Source organism: Pinus tabuliformis, chromosome 5_2 (genome assembly GCF_031772625.1).
Source record: "Pinus tabuliformis cultivar Carrire ecotype Pingquan chromosome 5_2, CPIR1, whole genome shotgun sequence".
Classification (NCBI taxonomy): domain Eukaryota; kingdom Viridiplantae; phylum Streptophyta; class Pinopsida; order Pinales; family Pinaceae; genus Pinus; species Pinus tabuliformis.
The window spans coordinates 113,889,929-113,895,928 of NC_142306.1; positions in this window are offsets into that span (position 1 = coordinate 113,889,929).

The window sequence follows — 6,000 nt, forward strand, 5'->3', positions numbered from 1 at the left end:
TAAGAAAATTCAACTAGTGGAAGATACTCTTACCACTTCCATTGTTGATGCATCAAATACATCCTCAACATGTCCTCTAATATATTGTTGACCCTCTTTGTCTATCCATTTGTCTATGGATGATAGGTTGTGTTAAAGGCCAACTTTTTCCCCAATCCTGCGAACATCTCCTTCCAAAACTTGGAAGTGAACTTAACATCCTTATTTGACACAATCTTCTTCGAAACACCATTCAATCTGACCACATCTCTAATGAAGACATGTGCTACATCACTAGTTGAATAAGTAGACTTTACTAGAATTAAGTGAGCTTCCTTTGTCAACATGTCCACCACAACCATGATGGAATCATGTTGTCTAGAGGTCCTCGACAAACCTGTGATGAAATCCATGGAAATGACCTCCCATTTCCACTTTGGAATCACAATTGGTTGTAGTAGTCCACGTGGATGCTTACACGATTCCTTCACCTACTGACAGTCCAAACACCTAGCCGTAAGCTCTACCACGTCCTTCTTCAAATTTGGCCAATAATAAAACTTCTTCACCATTGTCAATGTATTTTGATATCCTGGGTGACCTTAATATGATTTTGCATTAAACTATTGTAAAATAGTCTCCTTGGGCTCACTATTGTCTAGCACATATATCAAGTCCTAAATATGATCAAGCCATCTGTTGTGAGATGATAGTCCACATCATGTATACCAGTAGTTGCACATGTACTTGTACCTTTACTCTGTTGTAACATGTGCATAAGCTCCATGTACCTCTCATCCCGTTGAACTACCTGCAAGATTCGATCTTGTAAATATGTCCCATAAGAACTCATAGTTTCTATGTGATCTACCTGTATCCGCCTACTAAGAGCATTTACAACCCTACTCTCTTTACCTTTAATATACCAGATCTCAAATTCGAACTCACTGATCATGGTCAACCATCTAGCTTGCATGGCATTCAAATTCAATTGATCAAACAAGTATCTCAACCCACTATGATCGCTCATCAATACAAACCTCCTACCAAGAAGATAGTGCCTCCACATGTTCAATGCATGGATGAATGCTGCCAACTCAAGATCATGTGTGAGATAGTTCTTCTCGTGCTCATTCAGTTTCCTTGATTCATAGCATACCACCTGTCCTTCCTACATAAGGACTGCACCAAGCCCTCACTTGCAAAGTACATACCAAAAATTCTTTGTCCAAATATGCAATATTTAGAACTAGAGAATTTGTCAACAACTACTTCAACTTCTCAAAACTTGTTTCACGTTCCTCTACCCATTCAAACTTATTACATTTCCTTTACAATGATGTAATACGATATGCAATATGAGAGAAGTTCCTGATGAACATCATCTAGTAACCTGCTAACCTCGTAAATGATTTTACCTCATCCATATTTCTAGGATCTGGCCATTCCATGATAGCTCTTATATTATCTGGATCCACTGCTATACCTTCCTTGGAAACAACATTTCCCAAGTAATGTACCTCTGCCTGAAAGAAACTGCATTTACTAAGCTTAGCATACAATTGATTCTCTTTCAACAATGTCAACACTGCTACTAAATCCTCGGTATTCTCTTCCTCATTTTTAGAATATATCAAGATGTCATCAATGAATGAAATTAAAAACTTGTCCATATAAGGACACAACACACTATTCATCAAGCACATAAAGGTAGTTTGAATATTAGTCAAACCAAACGGAACTACAACAAACTCAAAATGTTTGTACATGGTCCAGAAATTTGTCTTGTATATGTCCTCCTCCTTAATGCATACATGATGGTATCTGGATCTCAGATCGATCTTTGAGAACATTGTTGCTCCCTTCAACTAATCGAACAAGTCACCAATCTTCGGCAATGGATACATGTTCTTGATGGTTACCTTGTTCACCTACCTATAGTCGATGCATAGCCTGAGAGTACCATCAATCTTCTTCACAAACAACATCGGTTCACCCCAAGGTGACACACTTGGCCTAATGTATCCCTTGTCAAGCATTTCCTTCAATTGTAACTTTAGCTCTACTAATCATAGAGTGATCATCCTATATGGTGCCTTTAATGTTGGTGCTACCCCAGGTACCAACTCAATAGAAAAGTCTACTTCTCTGTGAGGTATCAACTCTGAAATATCTGTCGGAATCACATCCTAGAACCATTGCAAGATTAGGTACCTGCTCAAGACCTCTACATCCTCATCCTCCTTACCTTTATCGCTAGAAATATGCACTGCAAATAAAACACACCTTTTTCTGCGAATGCTTTTCCTGCATAGTTGTAACCATTCTAAATGATGTTTCCTTCTTATTACTCTATAAGATTCTCTTTTCTCCATTCTCATCCAAGCACTCAATGTATTTTTCATAAAAATCCACTTTGGTCCCATGAAGATACAATCAATCCATACCCAATAGCATACTATATGATCCCAACGGAAATACATTAAAATGCATTGATGTAGGCATACCATTCAACTCGAATGCATAAGCTCTTACCTAGTGATATACTCTCTTCTTTGTACCTATAGCCAACTACACTAACTAATATTTTGCATGCACTTCTTTATTCAAACCACACTTATCCACCAGGTTAGGACTAACATAGCTATAATTAGATCTAGGGTCAATCAAAATGGAAACATCTTGATCACAAAGCTTACCGTCCATCTCGATAACAATTGCCTGGTGCTTTGCCTGCCTGTTATCTACCACTACATAAATTCGTGGGATGCTCTGCCCAACATCCCCAACTTTCTACACTTCTTGTGCACTGTAAATCTTAGGCCTATTGTTGGGTGCAATAATTTCACTTAAGCAACTCCTCAACACTTAATTGTCAACCCGGGGGTTTCGTAAACTTAGAGACGAAGCACAGGCAATGCCAGAAGTGGTATGAGCTTTTCCTATTCTTAATCCTCCTTCTTAAAGTAAATGTTGCATAATCATACATAAAACAATTTTAAAGGCAATTGACACCAAAGCAACTCTAGTGCTGGAATGTAAAAGAATAATTTTCAAGGAAATAAAGTGTAGGAACTTTCACACAATTGAAAGCAATCTTAAATGCTGAAATGAAATACTATGTTTATCTACAGTATAGATGTCTCACACCTTGACAAGTGAGCCCTTGCAGAGATCTGTTTCCCAATTGATTTTCCTTCTACACAAACAACATGTTCTTGTACTATTGCAATCTACTTGCACTAGTGCAGGTACAGTACTTTTGTACAAAAAGTATATTTTACCTTCCTTACTAAATATTTATGTTTTTTTGGAGGTGCTCTAAGCCTTAGGGAATAGATCACTCTGTTCCTGTGACAAAATACCAGCTCTTACACCGAGACAGAGGTTCCTTCACCAAAGTTTCCAATTTACTTTCGAAAGAATTAAAAGACATGTTGAAAAGAATTGCAATTGCAAACTAAATTCTGAGATAAATTATCTATGGAAAAGAAATGCTTCAATTAACTGAACCTGGCAATGAAAGTCAACTTCATAAAGTGAAAACAATTTGAAATAATCAAAGCAGCAATCACAGTAATGTGCATGCATCAGCTAGCTTCGGCAACTCACTTGTAATGCAAGTATAAAGTGTTTATAATAACGTCCTTTCTTAATTCATATAAACATCCTCAGATCCTTCAGAAGTATGCTCTTAATGTTAAGAACGATTATTGGATTTAACAATACTTTTGCTTGCAGGAATAACTGAAATGATAAGCAAAAATGTAACATTTGGTTTGAAGTAAATGAATAAATCAGAGTGCATGAAACTACATGCACTAGTACAGGAAGAATCTTCCTACCTGACCCAAGCAGGAGTAAACCAAGACAATAATTGTAGGAAAGGAAATATAGGAAATAAATAATCTCAATCAACTTCCAAACCACGGATTTGTTCACACTTACCTACGAAATAAATTTAGCACAGAACTCTGAAATAAATATAAGAATCATTTAAACCACACAACTGCAAATAAATGTTTACATGGACCTTTCAAATGGTGAAAGAACAAGGGTAAACGAGTTGGGTTGGCTGGGCCCTAGCCAACCAGCTCGTTTCCCGTTTAAGAAACGAAATGAATCAGCACTCAAGTATGCATAAAATATAAGTTAGACATAGCGTGTGAATAACATGGCGAGTTCCTTGTATTACTTGATGAGAAAATATAAATGATGGCACAATTCTAGCCCAAAGCTGAGGGCAATACAAAATTACACAGCGAATGAAATTACAACTTAGATCGCCCCTTAGTTCTTCCTACAGTCTACATTTTATACAGTCTTTCGGCCTTAGCCCCATTCTGCTAATTACAATATTTCCTTATTCGAGCCTTTCGGCCGAATGGACTAACAACCAATATTACGAAACTAGCTAATAGTTATAATGGAACGCGAAATTTGTTGGCCGTAGACCATCCTTGGCATGTATCCATGACTATATGCCGCTGATATCCAACCTCAGTTAGCCCACAACCGAACTAGGATTTGTGGACCAAAACATCCGTGTGGAAGGATTTGAACTGTTACGAAGATCTCATAGCAACATCGTTGGCAGTGTAGGAATCTGCCTGCACTGATCATGCTAACTCATAATTAATACTTAGTTCCTTAATTACCTTTAGGAAATTAAACATAAGTTACAAAAGATACTAATAGGCATGAAATCTATATAAAATAATTAATAAAGCACTTAATAAATCTTAATTATGAAATACAAAGCATATGTAGGAATAGATGATTATCTTGGACTAGTGCAGGAAAGAGAGGATTAAGTGGAGATAAAATAGAGGTTAAAGTTTATGGAAATGGGGTAAAAATAGAGCAATTTGGGACACCAACATCTCCCATACCTAAGTTGTTGTGTGTCCTACCACAACACTTTACCTTCTACAAAAAATATTCAAAAATGGGTGGCCAACGCTCAATCCTATACTTCAATACTTATTCCTACTTTTACTAACTTTAGCATTTTACCTCAGGCTCTTTTCAGTTGATTACTCACTTTCTTGAGGCGTTTGTAGCATTTCGAAGCCCGATACTTCCATAATTTTACTTGTTGTTTCTGCTTCTTGACCTCTGTGAGTAGCTCTACCTCTCTTTGTTTTTGCTAATTTTGCTCCTTCATGACCTGGTTCAGAGCCTCTAGGTCATGAACTTGCTGCTCCAATTCTACTATTTATTGAGGTAGAGAGGAGAGGGTTCCATGCTCAGATCTTCTGGTGTAAATACCTTCTCTACAATGGACTCAAAACAAGTCTCATCATTGTCAAGATCAAGGTCATCCAGTGTTTTCATTATGACATTGCCAAAAGCTTCTGTGCTCGGGGTTTCATTATCACCAAGGGTTTTGGTGCCCTCCATAGCCTTCGTGCCAAGGGTTTCAGTACCTTGTGCACTCAACTCCTTAGGGTTTTTAATGCCCTGTTCTTCCAATTCTTCAAGGGATTTAGTACCCTGTTCATTTAAACCAATAGGGATTTCAGTACCCTATTCCTCAAAAATAGCAGGGGCTTCAGTACCCTATTCCTCAAGGACATTGAGGGTTTTGATGTCCTGTTCATCAAAATTATCAAGGGTCTCCATGTGTTGTGCCTCATCATCCTCGTGACCCTCTGCTTGAACTTTACCTGCACTCAGTGTTGACTTCCTCTTTCTTAATTTGCGAACAAAGGTAGACAACAATATGTCATCTTCCACATTTTCCTCATTTACCACGGTGTGGGTCGTTGCATCTGCAAGCACTAAAAGGTTATGATCTTTAGGTGAAACTTGGGGTGATTCATCAATCACAAAAGGAGATGCTGACTGAATCGTCCATGGAGAGATAGTCTTCTTCCTCATCGAGGTTTTGACTTTTCTTTTCTTTATCGAGGGCAGAGTGTTTTCAACAGACCTCTTTTCTGCTTGTGCCAGCGTGATTTTACCTTTTTTCTCAGCAGGGGATGATGTCTCTGCCTTCCTTTTCTTTCTTGTACTCTT